Source organism: Hylobates moloch, unplaced genomic scaffold, assembly GCF_009828535.3.
Source record: "Hylobates moloch isolate HMO894 unplaced genomic scaffold, HMol_V3 SCAFFOLD_1, whole genome shotgun sequence".
In the NCBI taxonomy this organism is placed as follows: Eukaryota; Metazoa; Chordata; class Mammalia; order Primates; family Hylobatidae; genus Hylobates; species Hylobates moloch.
Window position 1 is genome coordinate 186,965,322 of NW_026652276.1, and position 20,822 is coordinate 186,986,143.

The 20,822-nt window shown below is 42.0% G+C and overlaps 1 pseudogene; it reads left to right on the forward strand.

The window, feature by feature from the left end:
- LOC116810909 (uncharacterized) overlaps positions 1-6,719 on the forward strand; it is a 70,092-nt pseudogene extending 63,373 nt beyond the window's left edge.
- The last annotated feature ends 14,103 nt before the right edge of the window (positions 6,720-20,822 follow it).

Consider the following 20,822-nt stretch of genomic DNA (forward strand, 5'->3'; position numbering starts at 1 on the left):
GGTGGAGGTTGCAGTGAGCTGAGCTCACTCCATTGCACTCCAGCCCAGGTGAAAGAGGGAAGCTCTGTCTCCAAAAGAAAACAAACAAGAAAGAAAACAAAAGGTCATTCTATATCATCAGCTGTCCCTTTGTTGAGCAGCAGTTTCAAGAGGCAGGTTCCTTTATTACTTGTGAATGATGCTATTGCTACCATGTAAGAGTTTCTGCTTTTCCACATTTTTGCCAATAGTTGGTATTATCAGATTTTTTAAATCAATTTTTCTGAGGGTGGAATGGTATCTTACTGTTTTTGTAATTAGAAATTCCTCCTCACTAGTGAAATAGAGCATGTTTTATATTCATTGACAATTTGGGTTTTCTTTTATATAACTTGCCTGTTTATATTCTTTGCTCATTTTTTTTGAACTTTCATTTTAAACTTGATATATCTTGATATTTCTAGATATGTGCACATACAGAGTGCTAGTATTTTGTTTTTAACAACTGCAGAATGTTACATTTTATGGACATAGCATGATTTATTTAACCATATTCTTCTGATATTTAGTTTTTTTCCTAGTTTTTGTTTCCTACTATAAACATCGCCTTACTTGATATCATTTGGCCAGTATATCCACAGATAGGTTCCATTCCAGGAGAGAAATTGTAGATTGTTTTTAAAGTTTGTGCATTTTATATTTTAAGCGATATTATTAAATAGCTTTCCAGAATGTTGCACCAATTTACACTCTTTCCCCAACAAGTATCTCATCTGTTGTGATGTTGCGTCAGGACAGGGCTATGTATGTTCTTCAACTGATTAGGCCATTTGTACAACATGCCTGTGGCATTGTCTTCACTTCTCTCTTTTTTTTTTTTTCCAAGAGAGCTCTCTCCATGGTACAATCATCGTCTCTTGCCTAGCTTTCCACAGGATTCTGGGGGAGACTGTATTTTCACTTAGCAAGTATCTGCTCTCCCTCCCCATACCCCCGCCACCCCTTTATGGGAAGAGCATATTATCCCACTGATGTTGGGTGGCCATGTGACTTCCTTCAGACATCAGAGTGTAAATGAATGAGACATGAGCAGAGGCTTTACGTGTGCTTGTATGGCTTAACTTCCCTCCTGTGCAACTGCCATTTCCCATGAGAAGAGCATGCCCCGGGTGGTTCTGGTTCAGAGCGAGAGACAGAGGGAGCCTGACCCACAGCCTAAAGCAGTCACGCCAGCCAACCCACTGATCCGTGAGTGAGAAATACATGCTTTTATTGTACTTGCCAAGATTTTTGGGTTTGGGTTGTTACATGGCATGATTGCAACAATTGTTGACTAATATAAGCGTCTCACATTTATATTTTTAAAATGCTATATACTTGGAAACATATATATATTTTTACAGAAGTGCATAGCATATTTATGATTGTGTTACACAGGTTTTCCTGCTGTCTTTATTTGTCTTTTCCTTATTAGATTGGTTATCCCCTCTTTTATTTTCCCTTATCCTACCTAAAGAAGTCTCCGTTCTTTTCCAAGTAATCCATGTTAACAGCCTACTATGCAGCCATCTATATTTTCTCCATAGTATATACTTATATACAATAATATGAATGCATATACGCAGGACACTCCTCATATGACCTTTGCTCATTTCTCCTTTGGATTTTTTATATCCTTGTCAATATGTAGAACCTTTTTTTGCATATTGTAGGTATGAATCCTATGCCTACATTGAAGTACATTTTTTCTTAATCTACTATATGTCTATTGTTTTGGTGCAGGTTATCACTGACCTAGCAAATGCTATCATGAGTTTTAGGAGTGTGCTGCATACATGCATATGCATACATTCAAAATATGTAGCAAATATGTATTGGCTGCAGTATGCACAGTACCAATCAAACACAGTGAACACTTACTAAAATGTCCAATATGGTTTTATCAGTGTACACTGGCTGAATGCCAGCCCTGAACACACACATACACAATAGAAATTTCTGTCATTATTTTGTTCTACAAAAATGGAGCAATATTATGAACATTTTTGCCCTATATTTTTAATTATTGTTTTCCACACAATACCTCATTCCTTAAATTTCAACTCCAATATGGCTCTATTCATTCCATTTAATTGCTGTATAAAGCCATATTGAATGGGCTAGATGTATCAGTGTTTATTCAACAGTACCCTATTAATGGCCTTTTTCTTTGTACTGGTGTTTTTGCTACTGGGAAGATTGCTGCAATTAGCATTCTTGTGCAAATACTGATGTGCCTGGTGCTTTTATCTTGACAGCATCAAGTCCCCGGAATGGAACAGGTGGATTGATTGAGTGGTAAATTTTGTTAGATGACGTCAGATAGCTTTTCAAAGTTCAGTAACAGTTTACACTTTTTACCATCAAGATTTAAAGAAATCCTTTCCCCTCCATCCCACTCAGCTATAAGTAAGTGGCTTTCTGATTTTTGCCAGTAAGTATAGGTATACAATAATGATCTGCACTTCCCAAACTGCTAGTGAGCTGAACACTTTTTCATGTCTTGGCTACTTGGATCTTCTCTCCATGTCTTTGCTCATTTCTCCATGGCATTTTTTATATCCTTATCAATATGTAGAACCTTTTTTTGCATATTGTAGGTATGAATCTTATGCCTACGTTGAAATACTTTTTTTCTTAATCTACTATATGTCTATTGTTTTGGCGCAGGTTATCACTGCCCTAGCAAATGCTATCATGAGTTTGGGAGTGTGCTGCATCTTTCTCATGTCTTTCTTTATATCTCTCTCCCCCTTCCCTCCCTCCCTCCTCCTCCCTTTCCTCTTCTTCCCCATTACTCTCTCTCTCTCTGTGCCTGTTTTCCTTCCTTTCTCTGTCTTAGGATCTCCTTTTTTCTACCTCCTGCTTTGTCTGCTTCCTTTCATCTACTCCTTACCTCCTTGCTTCTCCAGCTCCATGGGAATACTCACTTTCAGTGCAGCGAGCACTGTGTTTTTCTGCTTGTGTCACTTACAAAACCAAGTCAGACCGAAGAGGTATTGTGGAGCAGCCCAGTAAGGGGTTAAAGCCGTGTGTTTTCAAAATCGGCTGAATGTAAATTTCTTTGGGAAGGTTTTTCTTTTTATATGGATCCCTCAGACCCATCCTCAGAGATTTTGATTCTGTAGGTCTAGATGGGTGTCAGTGGGTATTTATTTCCAAATCTATCCAGGTAATTACAGTACCTGGCCATCTGTGGGTGAGTGCTGGCTCAGGGAAGTTGGACAAGTGCTCCCCAATGTGGGGGTAGCTTGCTTGGGTGACTGGACAAGACAGGCCATTGCAGTCTTAGATAATTGGCTTCCACAACCACCCAGCTCAGCACAAGACAGCAGGGAGGGGTTCCAGTGGAGTAGAGACATTAGTGAAGTCGTGGTCTACTGGCCCGATTCTGCATCTCAAATGGCAGCTTTGCATGAATGCAGCCGCAGTGTGGCAAATGGGCACAGGGGGGCAGTGTGGCCCCACGTGTCTCCGAAGCCCTCTGATCCTGCATGAGGCCTGACCGGGGCTGGGACCCAGGCTCCAGGAAAGCTGTGAGCTGGTGAAGGGCTCTCCCATTGCCTTCTTCCCCTTCCACTCTTAGTCCCTGTCCCACAGAACCTGGCTTTCAGATGATTAAAGTTCATCCACCATTTACTGAGCATGAATTATCTCATGTCGAACACTGTCCTGGGTTATTTCATTTAATCTTCATAACAATCCAAGAAAGGCATATGATTTCCACCCTACACAGAGGAAGCTTCAGTTTGGGGAAGTTAATTAGTTTCTCAGTGATGGCAGAGCCAGGATTAAGACCAAAGCCTGTTTGACTCCAACCCCAGTTGAGTGGAATTCTTTGCATTCAGTAACTGCTGCTTAATACAGGTAACGATTAGTTGATTCTGAATATATTAGGTACTAATTTACCAGTTAATTTATTCATGCACGCTGATTATTTCCCCTTCCTTCCTTCTTTAAAGGGATCAGTAAGAATAACCAAGTTAGCTAAGAAAGCTCAAAGCCCGAGGTCTGTTTGGATTTTAACAGGAGTCTCTGAAGAAACAAAGAATGAAATAGCTGATGGTGAAATAGTGGCCATGGGGTTGCCTTCTCCATTCAACTAGGCCAGGGTATCACACTGACAGTCTGCAGACCGAATGCAGGATTTTATTTGGCTAACATGATGTTATTTAAAAATCTAAATTCCAGTGGTTTTGTTGTTTATTTAGAGACAGAGTCTCCTTCTGTTGCCCAGACTATTCCAGTGGTTTTAGGTGGGACATCTGCTTTTCAGTTTATCACAATCCCACCCTTCCCCTTTCTGTACATCTTTCTGCTTTGCTCGTTGATGCTACCTGCCTGACATCCGCGAACAGCAGTGCCGAGCTGACGGGTCCTGTCACACTCCTGCAAGATGAGAACTGGCTTTGGGCCCTGCTCCGTCTCTTTCCCTTGCTCCACTTCCCTCCCAGGTGCTTCCCTCCCAGGTGCCATCATTGGCCCTCACACCTGTGATGGGTGCGTCAGTCAGTCTGCTCTGCTGCTTCTAGCACCCAGATCAGTCCCAGGTTCACCAGGGCTAAATTTAACCTGCAGCTGCTTCATCAGATGCTCGGGTATTTTCAGCCCCAGGAGCCTCGAGTGGCTGAGCTGGAAGTAGCTGAGGGCTGCTGGCCAGGGCTTACGTCCAGTGTTGTGGATTGAAATTAGCATCCAGGTTGGTCCAAGGTCTTGGCTACCCCCAACACTGTGCTTCCATTTTTCTTAACTGAAGATGAGGAGAAGAGAGAGAAGGCAAGAACTGACAGAGAATAAGACAACACAAAATAGACCCTGGGATCCCTCTGAATTTCCTCCATCATTCCTCCCTTCTCCACAGCCAGGAATGCCCCTCTGGTTGGTGGCCTAGCAGAGGGTACAGTCTGCATCACACAGTGAAGGGCTGCCAGCTGGCCTGTTCTCTCCCGAGACACTGTTTTGGGGAGCCGCCAGCCTTGCTGTGAGCTCTAGCGTTCTTCATGTGTCTGTCATTCAGTGTCCTTTCCTGACCTGGGCATTCACTGACAGGACTATGTTGGCCCATGACCTCTGAAAGTTTCCTGCTGATGTGTGCTGTGGAGTCAATAGTCCCTCTGGCCAAGTAAGCAGATGCATGTGCAGAACTGCAGGCTGTCAGTGGCATTTACAAAGAGAAGAGGAATGTGGGTCCAGAGATGGGGCGGGTGGCCTTGAGGGGAGGGGAGGAGAGGAGATGCATGTGCAGGGGGGGTTGCAGCCCCTAGGTCCTGGGGCCCTGGGATGGAGGAGGTGCCTGCCTGGGCATGAACCATCCTGCCTATCCTCAGCTGGTGTCCTTGGCAACAGGCTGTCAGCCATCATCAAACCTCCTGTGAAGCCAAGTGAAGCAAAGTCCTCCCTTTCTCCCTAAATCCTACATGTCCAACGCAGGAGATGTTCCTTTGACTACTTCTTTAGTAGATGCCCCAGTGGGTGGCAGCTCTAGCCCACAGCTCCAACAGTAGAAGGGCTGTAGGGATCCTTTGTTTGGATCTGCTCATGTTACAGACAGGCAAGCTGTAGCCCTCAGAGGTTGTAAGTTTCATGGCTGGAACCCTGACCTCCTGTTATGAGCCCTCAGCACCCTTCTCTCTTTCACGCCAATATTCACAATACCTAACGATCAGGATTCTGTACCAGGCACTATTTCATTTTATTTGTTTGAGATAGGGCCTGGCTCTGTCACGCAGGCTGGAGTGTGGTGGCATGATCATGGCTCACTTCAGCCTCAACTTCCCTGGGCTCAATCGATCCTCCTGCTTCAGCCTTCTGGGTGGCTGGGACTAGACGCACATGCCACTATGCCTGGCTAATTTTCCATTTTTTGTAGAGACGAGGTCCTGCTATGTTGCCAGGGTGGGCTCCAACTCCTGGGTGCAAGCGATCCCTGCCTTGACCTCCCAAAGTACTGAAATTATAGGCGTGAGCCACTGTGCTGGGCCCACCAGGCTCTATTGTAAACACTTCTCAGGTATTAACTCATTTAGACCTTGCACCCACCCTGTGTGAGGTAGGCACTGCTATCATCCCCATTTCACAGATGAGGACGCTGAGACTCAGGTAAGTGACTTGCTCAAGGTCCTGCAGGAATTGAAGCTGGGTGTTCTGGCTCCAGAGCCCAAGTTCTTCACTACTGTGCATACTGCCTCTCACAGGACTTCCTCGGACGGCCTATTTCATGTCCATCTCCTGCACCAGATTGTAAGCCACTTGATGAAAAGGATTCTGTTTTAGTCCACCTGGGGTCCCCCAGATTACGCCAGAGCTCAACACAGTGGAAGCTCAAGCAAATGTTGGTTGAATGAATGTATGAATGAATGGAAGAAGAAAAGCATCAGTTAAACCATTGTTCCTTACCCTGCGTTTCTTGGAACCAATGTCTCTGAGAGCTTCCTCAGTATAGGGTGGGACATTTTGGCCTCTGGGGAGAACCCAGCTGGGTATGAAAGCAGCCCTTCCCTGGGTGGGACCCTCCTGGCTTCTCACTCCGCCTGTGTGACTATGAAGTGGGAGTGCTGCATGTTTTCTTCTGCAGAGCAAACACCTGGGTTGTTTTGGCAACTGTCCTGTAGACTGAGGAGCACGCGGAGCATGTGGAGTGTCCAGCTGACTCCTGTGACTGTGGCAGCAGCGTCACCTCTGTGTGGGGCCAGAGGCAGTGAGGGCTCCCTCTTCTGTGCCTCAGCCGCTGTGTTCTTGAGGCTCAGACCCACAAAGGTCTCTGAGTATCCAGTTTTCTGAGGCTAATGCAGGGGGAGGGACCCAATGTGGATAGGGGTAAAGTTGGGGTGGGGTGAGGGGTGCCGAGTAGATGGAGCTTGCACTGGGCCCTGGGAAACATACTAAGAGTCAGAGATTTGCATGCAGCTGGATTGCATGTGGACTGGGGAAGCCCCATGGGGAGTCACGGTGGCTGTTCAGAGGTCCTGAATCGAGGCAGTGGGTCTGAGCTTTACACCCTTTTCATCCACCAGTTATGGGGACATAGTGGCTGCCTCAGGGATGGGAGCAGACCTTGGGCAAGTAGCTCCTTAATTAGAAGCAGCCTTCCTAGAAAGGAGGATTTGTGAGCCATCAGCAAGCAACACTTGGGCCAGGGTGGTGGCTCATGCCTGTAATCCCAGCACTTTGGGAGGTCAAGGAGGGAGGATTGCTTGAACCCAGGAATTTGAGGTTGCAATGAGCTGTGATCACCCCACTACACTATAGCCTGGGCAGCAGAGTGAGACCCTGTCTCTAATTAATAAGCAACACTCCCCATTGTTGGGGAATGAGGTGCTAAGTCTTAAAGAAGGATCTGGGGAGGTACCACAACATCTGTCAGACACATTCACCTGGAAGACAACAAGAAACAGCTATGGCTGTTTCTTCAGCCCATGTCTGTTTCTCTTGTCATCTTCCAGGTGAGTGTATCTGGCAGTGGATGTTGTGGTGACATCCAGGTGAGTGTATCTGGCAGTGGATGTTGTGGTGATGGCAAGAGAAGCAGCCCTGGACTGAAGCCATGCTGAGAAGCAGCAACAACAGGAGAAACAATGGTTCTGAGTGCCAGAATCACCACTTAGCAGCAGCACCTCCTGGGAGTTTGTTAGAAATACACATTCTCAGCCCCATGTCAGATCCGGTCAGGAACTCTGGGGATGGGGCCCAGGAATCTGTATCTTAAGAAGCCCTCAAGATGATTCTGATGCAAGCCAAAGTTTGAGAACCACAGTTCTAGACTACCCCATTGGCAGGACTGATCGAAGACTTCAAAGAGTCTTTATTGAGTTCACATATTTTGTAGAAGGTGGCATTCAAGGCATGTTGCAGATTGAATACAACCCTTCTCTCCCTCTTCCTCACCCTGATGGAAACTCTGGACCAAGTATGAGAACCTTAAAGAGCAACAAAGTACATGGAGCCAATCATTGCTTTGGCCCAAATCCTACATCCACAGGAAAAGGGAACAGAAGATATATTTTTATCCAAGATTTGTCACACCTGTGGGCCTCCAAAGATCAGGAAAATAAGACATTAGTACTCTCCAATCTTTTTCAAGTTGTAATATGCTAATAACTGATGGGTTAAATTACAAATCATGATCTGTCCCCAAAGACTCTCAATACACATAACTACTTAGAAACAACAATTAGCCTTGGAAATTAATGGTTAAAACCAACACAGTGTATCACTAAACTATGTCCTCAGAGCAAGTAGTGGTGTTTGAAGAACCTCCCAGTAGGAGAAAACACTTGTGAAAAAGTTAGTTTAGGTAGGCTAGTTTAAAAACCAGCACAGGCCCTCTTTTGGATCACTGTTTATGTAAAATCATGTTAGTAAGTATCTTAAGTTTTAACTACTATGTATTCAAGACAAATGATTAATTTATTAAATTTTAATTTTTCTGAATCAGAAGTTGACACTTAGATCATCTTTTTTAGTTGCTTTAATTAACATGCTTCTACTTTCCGTTGCTTTGTGGTTGCATGGTATCAGAAGCCACTCCTTTATTTTCAACTTCTTAAAATCACTTTGTTTTACATTTCATTTTTGCATATAGTACATAGCTGGATTTGTTTTTAAGCCAACCTGACAGTCTATTTTTTAATGGGTTAATTCAGTTTCTTTATATTTAGTGACAACTGGTAATACAGTTGACCCTTGAACAACACGGATATGAACTGGGAGACTCTACTAATACGCAGATTCAACAAAACTCGGATTGAAAATACAGTACGCCCTGGATGTGAAACCCACTTGAACAGAGGGCTGACTTTTCACATAGGCAGGTTTCACAGGGCTGACTTCGGGACTTGGGAATGAGCAGATTTGGGCATCTGTGGGGGTCCTGAAACCAAACCCCCAAGTGTAACAAAGGATAACTATACTCACTTTCCTTCTGCCAACTTAAGTATGTTTACTGTTTGTTTTATTTTTTTATTTTCTATTTTTTTTGAGATGGAGTCTCGCTCTGTCACCCAGACTGGAGTGCAGCGACACGATCTTGGCTCACTGCAACCTCCACCTCCTGGGTTCAAGCGATTCTCCTGGCTCAGCCTCCTGAGTAGCTGGAATTAAAGGTGCGTGCCACCATGCCTGGCTAATTTTTGTATTTTTATTAGAGATGGGGTTTCACTGTGCTGGCCAGGCTGTTCTCAAACTCCTCCTTACCTCAGGTGATCCCCCCACCTCAGCATCCCAAAGTGCTGGGATTACAGGCGTGAGCCACAGCGCCCGGCCTGTTGTTCGTTTTGTTTTGCTGGTTCCTCTTTATCCCTTTTCTTATGGTTTGATTAAGTTACCATTTAGTCCCTTTTTCCCTGTTGTTAATTTTTAGCAGCTTCATTGAGGTATAATTGACATGTACAATAAACTGCACATTTTAGAGTATGCAAGTTGGTAAGTCTTGACATATGTACAGGCCCTAAAACAGTCACCAAAATTCAGGTGATTAACATATTTATCATCCTTAAAAGTTTCCTAGTGCCCGTTTGTAGTTTCTTCCTCCCATCAACTTTCTGTTACAGTTTGTATTTTAAAGAATTTTATATAAATGGAATCATACAGTATGTGTATGTTTTTGTTTGGCTTCCTTCAGTCAGCATTCTTCTGTTTTTGAGATTATAAGTTGTGTGCCAGTAGCTTCTTTGTTTTTATTGCTGAGTAGTATTCCATTGTAGGGATATGCCATAGTTGACATTCACCTGTTAGATCCATGGTATGGGTATGCCATAGTTGGCGTTCATTTACCTGTTGATGAACATTTAAGTGGTTTCCAGTTTGGTGCTATTACAAATAATGCTGCTATGAACGCTCATGTGTAGATCTTTGTGTGGATGTACATTTTCATTTATCTTGGCTAAATACCTACAGTTGGAATGTCTGGACCAAACAGTAGGACTATGTTTAACATATTATGAAATGTTCATATTGTTTTTTTTTTTTTAATTTTAATTTCTTATTTTTTTGAGAAGGAGTCTCTGTTGCCCAGGCTGGAGTGCAGTGGCACGATCTCAGCTTGCTGTAACCTCTGCCCCTCGGGGGTCAAGCAATTCCCCTGCTTCAGCCTCCTGAGTAGCTGGGACTACAGGTGCCTGCCACCGCACCCGGCTAATTTTTGTATTTTTAGTAGAGATAGATTTCACCATCTTGGCTAGACTGGTCTTGAACTCCTGAACTCATGATCCACCTGCCTCAGCCTCCCAAAGTGTTGGGATTACGGGCGTGAGCCACTGTGCCCAGCCTCATACTATTTTTAAAGTCATCGTTCCACAGATAGCGGGTCTGTAAAATGACCCACTATCAGTGTATGATAATTCAGTTTATTCATGCGTCTCCAACCTTAGTATGTTTAGTCTTTTTAATTTAAGCACTCTAATAGGTGTGTCAAACCTAAATAACAGAGAAGGAGATGCTGAAAGAAAGATTTATTCAGGAATGGGCATTGAAATGGGAATATGTGTGGGCATATTGAGGAAGATAAAGGAAGGCAAAAGTTTTTAAAGGTAAAACAAAGAGGATTATGTAAGTTGTTTTCCGACAATTATCCTTGGCCACTAGGACCAACAGCAAGGTGGCATTGATGCAATTGCTAGGCAGATATCCTTGTAGAAGTAGTTTTTTGTAAGGTAGTGGCAGCCTTTGTGCAAGGTTGTGGTTTTTGCAGAGTCTTTTGTGATAGTTCCTGTTATCAGGCATACGTGCATGAAAGCCCTTCCTTCATGGCCTTCCCTAGCTCCATTTGTCAGGGTTTTGACAGAAGTGACTCCATTTTGATTCTGACAACTTTTGCGGATCTATGATGGTATCTGATTGTGGTTTGAATTTGCATTTCTGTAATGTAATGTTGAGAATGTTTTAAAGGTTTATTTGCCATCTGTATATCTTATTTGGTGAAATGTGTTTTCAAATCTGCCCATTTTTAATAGTTGTTTGTATCTTTTTTTATTGTTTGTCTCATTACTGGGTTTGAGAGTTCATTATATATTTTGGATAAGATTCATTTATCAGACATACAATTTGTAAATATTTTCTCCCGATTTCTGGCCTTTCATTCTTAACGGTGTCTTTCAAAGCGCATAAATTTTTGTCTTCAATGAAGTCAAATTGTCAACGTTTCCATTTATGGATTGTGCATTGAAAACTATAGCTATGAAACCTTCACCTAATATAAGGTCACAAAGATATTTTCCTAGATTTCCTTCTGGAAGTTTTGTAGTTTTAGGTTTTACACTTGAGTCTATGATCAATTTTGAGTTAATTCTTGAATATGACATATGTGGATCAAAGCACTTTTTTTGCATATGGATATATAATTGTGTCAGCATCATTTATTAGGAAGAACATTCTTTCCTCTCTGAATTTCTTTTGCACCTTTATAAAAAATCAATTGTCACAGCCATAAAAAATGATGAGTTCATGTCCTTTGTAGGGACATGGATAAAACTGGAAACCATCATTCTCAGCAAACTATCGCAAGGACAAAAAACCAAACACCACATGTTCTCATTCATAGGTGGGAATTGAACAATGAGAACACATGGACACAGGAAGGGGGAACATCACACACCGGGGACTGTTGTGGGGTGGGAGGAGGGGGAGGGATAGCATTAGGAGATATACCTAATGCTAAATGACGAGTTAATGGGTGCAGCACACCAACATGGCACATGTATACATATGTAACAAACCTGCACGTTGGGCACATGTACCCTAAAACTTAAAAGTATAAAAAAAAATCATCCATTCATATGTGGGTCTATTTCCAGACTCTGGTGTTCCATTGATCTATTTGTCTATGTTTATACTAGTACCATACTGTCTTGATATTTGTAGATTTATAATAAACACTGAAATCAGATGGTGTTAATTCTTCAGTTTTATTCTTTTCAAAGTTATTTGTCTATTCTCTGTCTTTTGCATTTCCATATAAATTCAGTCTTTCACCACTACGTATGATATTAGCTATGGGTTTTTTTTTTTTTTTTTTTTTTTTTTTTGAGACAGAGTGTTGCTCTGTTGCCCAGGCTGGAGGGCAGTGGCGTGATCTTGGCTCACAGTGACCTCCGCCTCCCAGGTTCAAGCAATTCCCCTGCCTCAGCCTCCTGAATAGCTGGGATTACAGGTGCATGCCACCATGCCCAGCTTTTTTTGTATTTTTTTTTAGTAGAGATGGGGTTTTGGCATGTTAGCCAGGCTGGTCTCAAACTCCTGATCTCAGGCAATCTGCCCACTTTGGCCTCCCAAAGTGCTGGGATTACAGGCATGAACCGCCGCACCCAGCTGAGGCTATGGGTTTTTCATAGATGCTCTTTAGCTGATTGGGAAAGTTCCCTTCTATTTGGATTTGTTGAGAGTTTTTATCTGGAATTGGACGTGGGATATTGTCAAATGATTTTTCTGAATCCATTGAAATGATTAGGTGTTTTTTCATTTTAGTTTGTTCATATGATGAATTATATTGAAAAAATATTGCTTTGTTTATTTTTGAGTTGGGGTCTCACTCTGTCGCCCAGCCTGTAGTGCAGTGGCACAATCTCAGCTCACTGCAACCTCCATCTCCTGAGTTCAAATGATTCTTGTGGCTCAGCTCCCCAGTAGCTGGGATTGTAGGCACCCGCTACCATGCCTGGCTAATTTTTGTATTTTTAGTAGAGACAGAGTTTCACCATGTTGCTCAGGCTGGTCTTGAACTCCTGACCTCAAGTGATCTGCCCACCTTGGCCTCCCAAGGTGTGGGATTACAGGCATGAGCCACTGCGCCTGGCCTATTTTTGAATATTAAACAAATCTTGCATTCTTGAGATTAAACTCCTCTTGGTCATGACTGACTGACAACTTAAACGGGATAATACATCATGTTATCTCGGTCAGATAACATGTCAGTTAAACAGTTGTCTTTTAAAGTATAGTAAGAAAAAATCATGTTTTCTTGGTCAGATAACATTAGTCAGTTAAACAGTTGTCTTTTAAAGTATAATAATAAGAAAAAAATCTTATGCGTTTACTACTGTAGTGATCATTTCCAGTGGTCTTTAGTCTTCAGTCCACACTTAGATTTGGCATCCTTTTACTTGCCTTCCTCCCCTTCCCTTTCTCTTTCCCTCTTACCTTTCTGAAAGACTTTATCACTTTTTGCAATGTGAATCTGCTGGTGATAAATTCTTTCAGTTTTATATGTCTCAAAATGTACTTAATTCACCTCATTTTTGAAAGATATTTTTACTGGGTATAGATTTTTTTTTTCTCTCAGTCCTTCAAAGATTTTGCTTCATTGTTGTCTCACTTGCACTGCTTCCAACAAAGTCTGCCCAAATGCTTATCTTGGTTCCTCTGGATGTAAAGTATCTTTTCTCTCTGACTGGTTTTAAGACTTTTTTTTTTTTTTTTTTAAAGACAGGGTCTCGCTCCGTCACCCAGTCTGGAGTGCAGTGATACGATCTCGGCTCATTGCAGCCTCTGCCTCAGGTCTTTGAGCAATTTTCCTGTCGAGTAGCTGGGACTACAGGTGCCTGCCACCAGACCTGGCTAATTTTTGTATTTTTTGTAGAGATGGGCCTTTGCCATGTTGCCCAGGCTGGTCTCAAACTCCTGGGCTCAAGTGATCCTCCCGTCTCAGCCTCCCGAAGTGCTGGGATTATAGGTGTGAGCCACCATACCTGGCAAGACTTTAACTTAACACTTCTTTGGAAAATTTGGTTGTCATGTGCCTTGGTACAGTTGTTTTATGTTTCTTGAGCTTGGGATTTGTTGAACTTCTTAGATCTGTTTATAATTTTAGTTAAATTTTGAAACATTTCAGATATATTCACTTATTTTTTCTGTTCCTTTCTCTTCTCTCCTCTGGAGACTCTAATGACACATGTATTAGGAAACACCTGATGTTTCCTACAGATCAATAACGATCTGTTATTTTATATTTGAGTGTTTTTTTCTCGCTGTGTTTTATTTGAGATAGCTTCTATACCTATGTCTTTAAATTCACTAACCTTTTTTTCTGTACTGTCTAATCTGCTTTTACTTCCCTAGTGTGTTTTAAATCTCAAATATTGTAATTTTCATCTCTGGAAGTTCAATTTGGGTCTTTACAAAATATCTCCCATGTTTCTACATGACACATTCACTGTTTCCTCTGGCTTTCTGAACACATAGAATATAGTTGTAAGTTTTAATGTCCTTTTCTTCTAAGTCTAGCATCTGTGTTCAATCTGGGTTGGCTTCTGTTGATTGATTTTTTTTCTCCTTATGATGGATTGTAGTTTTCCACTTCTTTGTGTGTCTTGTGAAATTTGATTGGCTGCCAGATATTATGTTTACCTTGTTGGTACCAGAATATCCACGTGGAGTATCTTCCAAGACCCCTAGTGGATACATGAAACTAAGGATAATACAGAACTCTGTAAATATTATGCACAAATTTCTTTTTCCTTGTTCACAATTCCACAGATTGAAGATTTGTTCTTACCATAGGTCTTAGCAACTTCAGCATATACATGTATTTTACCTATCCAAGGAAAATGTTCACCTTTTCACTTAAAGGAAGCACTTATTGGCTTCTCTTTGGTGTATCTGAATTGCTAGCATTACTACTCTCGTGTTTTGTAGCCATTATTAAGTAAAATAAGGGTTGCTTGAACATAAGCACTGCAATACTGCCGCGTTCAATCTGCTAACCCAGATGGCTACTGACTAATGGGAGGATAGGGCATACAACAGTGTGGATATGCTGGACAAAGGGATGATTCATGTCCTGGGCAGGACAGAGCAGGAGAGTGTGAGATGTTAATCTTGCTACTCAGAAAGGTGCACAATTTAAAATTTGTGAATTTTCCATTTAATATTTTTAAGCCACAGTTGACCATGGGTAACTGAAACTGCAGAAGGTGAAAATGTAAATAAGAGACTACTGTATTTTTATGTTTTTATAAATATTCTTGAGATTTGTTTTGGGATGCAGTTAATATTTTGGAGCAATTTGATTCTTTCAGGGGTTATTTTTAAGGTTGTTATGTGGGGCCAGAACTGTCTTTAGGTGTAGTTGTTTCTCACTATTGAGGTAAGACACTTTGGAGTATCTGCCACATAACCTCTGAATCATAATGTTTTCTAATTTGGATGGCAGAAAAAAGGCACCATTTTTGGGCTGGCATGTGTTCTGTGTTCTATTTCATTTAACTCTTTCAGATAATTCTTCTCATACGTGCTCTGATCAGTATTTGCTGAATACTTGAGAAAAACCCTCTGCAGATCTCTGGAGCATGCTCTCTCTCTCACTCTGTCTTTCTCTGCAGTTCTCTCCTTTATGGTACCCTAGCCTACATGCCAGCCATGTGAACTCTAGCTGCCTTGGTCTTATTGGCTTTTCAGCTTTTTAACTCAAAGAATCTGTCAAGCTCCCCAGGTTCCTTTCTTGTTTATTTCTTTAAGGGATCACTTTTCTTTGTTGCCTGGTGTTCAGTGCTTTAAAAATCGTAGTTTCATATTTTTTTCCTCTCTGTGTATGTTTTTAAAAGTGGTTTTAGGAATGAGGGCAAATATAGTCCTTGTCCCTCCATCTTCCTTGGAAACAGAAGTTCCCAGATTCTGCCTTTAGTCAAAGCCTCGATGGAAGAAATCCTGCAGAAGGTTACTCCCTACATTCACTCTCAGTGGGAGGCTCTTCTTCTTGACATCCTCCTTTCTGGCTGAGTGGAGGCCTGAGGGCTGTGGTTCAGACAGGGTTCTTGGGAGCTATGCCTAGGGCGTGGGATTGGAAAGCCCAACTCTTTCTGTGAGGGTGAAAAAGTAAAAGTGCTGCCCTGATCTTAGATAAGAGAGAGTCAGAGTATAGACACAGATCTTTTCTTTAAAACGCCTTTTCCTATGTTTTCCTATTGCCCAGGCTGGAATGCAGTGATGTGATCATGGCTCACTGCAACCTCCACTTTCCAGGTTCAAGTGACACTTCTGCCTCAGCCTCCTGAGTAGCTAGGACTATAGGCATGCTTCACCACAGCTGGCTAATTTTTATGTTTTTAGTGGAGATGGGTTTTTGCCATGTTTCCCATGTTGGTCTTGAACTCCTGAGCTCAGACAATCCTCCTGCCTTGGCTTCTCAAAGTGCTGGAATTATAGGCATGAGCCACTGCACCCGGCCGGCTCTGGCCTTTTTATTCCATTCTGACAAGTGAAATCCTGTCAAGTAGGAGGTCCGGTACATCAGGAAATCTGAAGGGACTGAGGCTTAGGTGATGCAGAGTCAGAGGGATGGCATGCTGAACAGGGGAGGCAGCTGGAGGAGAATTTTTAGGTAAACTTGAAAACAGAAAACTATCAGAAGGAAAGGCCATCTGTATTTAAAAAGTTATCACACATCTTTGTAAGACTGTGTATAAAAAACCTGTTTGAAAAGCCAATTCAATCTCACACATTTGTCTCTTGTATAACAGAGCCTTTAAAAGCCTCCAAAGACCATTTTCTGCTCATTGGTCTTCAAAGGTAGTGGTATTCGACTTGAGAATGGTTACCTTAGAAGTTATATAAATGGTCACTTTTTTTTTTGTCAGACAAAATCTTTTGACTCCAGGTCTGTGTCTTTTCCCACTTCCTCAAGAGAAACACATCAATAAATGTGATGAATCCCTGGCCTTCTAGATGTTACTAGAGGTTTACTGTTGACAGGAGCAAAAATGGGTTTGAAGCATCCAATTCCAGGGTGTAAGTCCGCACATAGAACAAACAAAAGAGAGCAAGTGGATTTGGGTGATGGGACTCAGGTTTGTTAGGTTTCTGGAACAGGAAGATTGACGATGCACAGCAGAATGTCGGTGGGGGGTGGGGGTGGGCTGGAAGCCACAGGATAAACACAACCTGTTTTGGGACATCAATTTTAACATTGGTAAATATTTAAAACACAGTTTAAAAGCAAACAGATGTATTATGATATAAAAGAAAAATTTTACCAAATGTTAAGATAAAATGGTTAGACTTGGAAGAAATACTGAGCCTTGGGTGACCTTAGACCACGCCCTCAGACTCCAGAGGGCAGAGGAAGTTCTGCTCATTCCTCTGCATGGACAGGGATACTTCAGTGGGGAAAACTGAGAAAACTTGCTCTAAAACTACAGTGCCCCTAAAAGGGAAAAAGAGAGGGAGCCCCTTATGGGAGGCCTGCAACTGTCTAGTGGGCTTGGAGGGAGATGTTGATGGGCCAAGCCCATACAGAAGGCCTTGAGAGCTGCCCAAATGGGGACAAGACCATTGCATTCACTCATTCACCCATCCATCCACCTGATAAGGATTTATTAAATGCTTCCTATGTATCTAGGATAATAATTAGCAACGAAGACAAAAATCGATAAGAAAGACTGTATTCTCAAGGAATTCAATGCCTAATGCAAGAGTCTCAATGTTCTTCCTGCCCCAACATATATCATTACAAAAATATATGTTAAATCTCTTGTCTAATGTCAGATACTGTTCCAAGTGATTTACACGAAGTGGCTCATTTAATCTTTACAATAACCCTATAATTCACATACTATTATCATCTCTGTTACACAGCTGAGGGGCAGGTGGACTGTGTTTTCGAGGCTGAGTCATTGTTCAGAAGGCGTACATGTTTATAAATCATTATAATACAGGGATATCAGTGTAAGTGGAACAAGAGTATGAGACTAATTATTTCTAAGGAAGTGGAGACCCCTGATTCCAGATGGATGACCAACAGGGCATGGAAACCCCGACATGGAAATCCGTTCTTTTTCCTGCTTCTTATCACAGAATCTCAAGCCCTGTGATGTGACTCTTCACAGCATTTGACCTATAGTGAACAACTTCAGTAGCAAAGCATTCCTGACCTCACAGGCAGCCCATTCTGTCTTTGGCTAGCTTGAATGTTGGGATATATTATACTGTATATTGTACCAGAATTCATCTCCCGATAATTTCTGAAAACCTGCCCTAGTTCTGTTTCTCTTTTTCCCCAGCTTTACAGAGGTATAATTGACAAATAGCAATTGTTTGTATTTATAGTGTACAATGCAATGCTTTGCCTAATTCTGCTTTTTAGAACAGCTTTTCCTAATGTTCTACGTATGATGTTAATAAGCATTACATGGGGAAATAAAAGATGAGATTTTGATTCAGTAAGTTTGGTAAATAAACTTGAACAAAGGTTTCTTTATTAGAGGATTTTCTCAGAATCTTCTGTATGCTAATGTGCTTTGTGAACTTCAGAGGGGCTTACCTTTGTGGCATTTTCCAATTTTATTTACCCACACAACTCTTTTCTTGAATGCCGCATACTAACACTCCACTGGAAATGGCTGGGGAGGTAAGGCTGGGGTGTCTCACAGGTATAAGGAGCCTGGTCCTCCTTTCTCAGGCCAGCTTTTCAAATGGCTGTGTGGGTGCTGTGAATATAATCTCCAAACTAAGCATCCTTGCATCTTTCAGTCTTCTTCATGGTCAGGTTTTCAGACCTTTCTTTCTCTGGTCATCCTTCTCTGGGCAGTTCCACTTTGCCAATGTATGTTCCTCCTAATGCGTGGGGTTCAAAACAGAGTATAGTAACTCTAAGGTGGATTTTGGGTTAGTTCCGATGAGCACATCTGGAACCCCTGGGATATTCTCATTCTGCTCCTTTGTTTACAACCTCATAGGGAGGATTAAACAACTCTTAGCACAGAAATGATGGACTCTAGAAGCAAGAGAAACTAGTGGAATTTGGAGCAGTTCAGAGAACAAATAGAATGATTTTTAGTTTTGAAAGTTTGGGATATCTTAAACAATCAAACATTTGGGAGCCTACTATGTACAAGGCACTACAGAGGATAGAAATGTTGTGAGCCATTAGTCTTTCACTCATAAACCTGAACGTTGAGCTCAGGAGATGGTTAACAGAACAGGCCAAAAATATAAGATAGTATCACCAATGCTGAATTAGGCAGATTAAGTAGGGTTTTAGGAATTCAAGGAAGATTCGCTGCTAGCTGTTTATGTACTTCCTCCATAGAATCTCATCCATACATTGAGGATGAATAAACATTACTAATGGGTTGAAAGAGGTGGTCTTACTTGAAGAATGTATGTGCTTCCAAATAGCTCAGCAGTGAAGTGAACTTTTGATCATGGAATACTTTTTCCCAATGATATTTTATAAAATTATAAATGTGTTTTCTGGAAGAAGGTAATGTTTACTCCAAGTCAAAAGTCATGTCCTGAACTGGATTCATCTTCTAAAAAGTCATACACTTAAATGCCAAAACAGAGAGTAAGTTTTTTAGGGTACAAAGTATTATTCAGAATACGTTAAGAAATACAAGTACTTTCTTTTCAAAGTAACTCCCACACTCAAGGTGAGACATTACAGTGGCTAAAAGCACAAATGTTGGAGCCAGACCATCTTGTTTCTATCCCTGTTCTTCTACTTGTTAAGTGAATGACCCTGGCTATGTACTTCTCACTATCTTGTTTTGCTTTTTTTTTTTTTTTTTAAATGCAGATGTTAAATAATGCTTATTTCATGGACTGGTATGAGTGTCAGTGCAACACATACAGTCTATGTGTTATAAGTGCTTTGCAGATAAAAAGACAGCGTATCTCTTTTTATTTGTTACTATGTAACAAATCACTCTAACACTTAGTAACTTGAAATAAGAATCATCATTTATTATCTTTCATATTTTCTGGCGGTGTGGAATTCAGGAGCAGCTTAGCTGGGTGATTCTGTTGAGATTTCTCAAGTTGCAGTCGGATGTCTGCTGGAGCTGAGGTCATCTGAAGGCATAACTGAGGCTGGAAGATCCACTTCCAAGGTGGCTCACTCACGTGGCAGGCAAGTTGGTGCTGGCTATTGTCAGGAGGCCTCAGTTCACCTTCACATGTGCCTCTGCATGGGATTGCTTGAGTGTCCTTACAACATGGCAGCCACCTTCCCCCTGGAGTGAGAGACTTAAGAGACTGATGTGGAAGTGCAATGCCTTTTATGACCTATCTTTGGAAATCATACACAGTTGCTTCACCTTTATTCCACTCTTATTTAATGTGAGAGGGGGCTGCACAAGGGCATGATGCTATCAGTGGGGGTCATCTTGGAGACTGGCTACCACACCCTTCAAAAAGGCACTATGTCCTATTGTGTTACTGATACTAGGTATAGGAAACTTAAATACAGAATATTTTATTTATTTTATTTATTTTATTTATTTTGAGACAGGATCTCACTCTGTGGCTCAGGCTGGAGTGCAGTGGTGCTCACTGCAGCCTTGACCTCCTGGGCTCAATTGATCCTCCCACCTGAGCCTCCCAAGTAGCTGGGACTGCAGGTGTGCACCACCATGCCCAGCTAATTACAGAATATTTAGAAATCATGGGTCCATGTAGATACTCAGCATTGTTTTCCTGAAGGAGAGTTCTGTTAACATGACTCCATTGCTGTAAATCACATATCACATGTTTTGGATTGGGTTCCCCTGAAAGCAGAGCCTGAGACAATGACTTGGGTACAAGGAGTTTATTTGGGAAGTGGTCCCAGGAAGCAGGAGGATGGGAGTGGGGACGTGAGCAGGGAAGAAGGGAAAGCCAATATAAAGGTATGTTATGGAGGCTGCTGTTATAGCCACTTTGGACTTGATTCCTCTGGGACCTCCTAAGAAGGGGACTGAATGCCTCCCAGCATTATCTACCTGAAAGTTGGGAGGCCAGGGCATTTATCCACTGACTCTCTCCTTTCACTGACTGAGGGCTTCCCCAGGGGGGTTAGCTTCCCTTGCACTTACGATCTGTGCTTGTGCTCAGGCTGA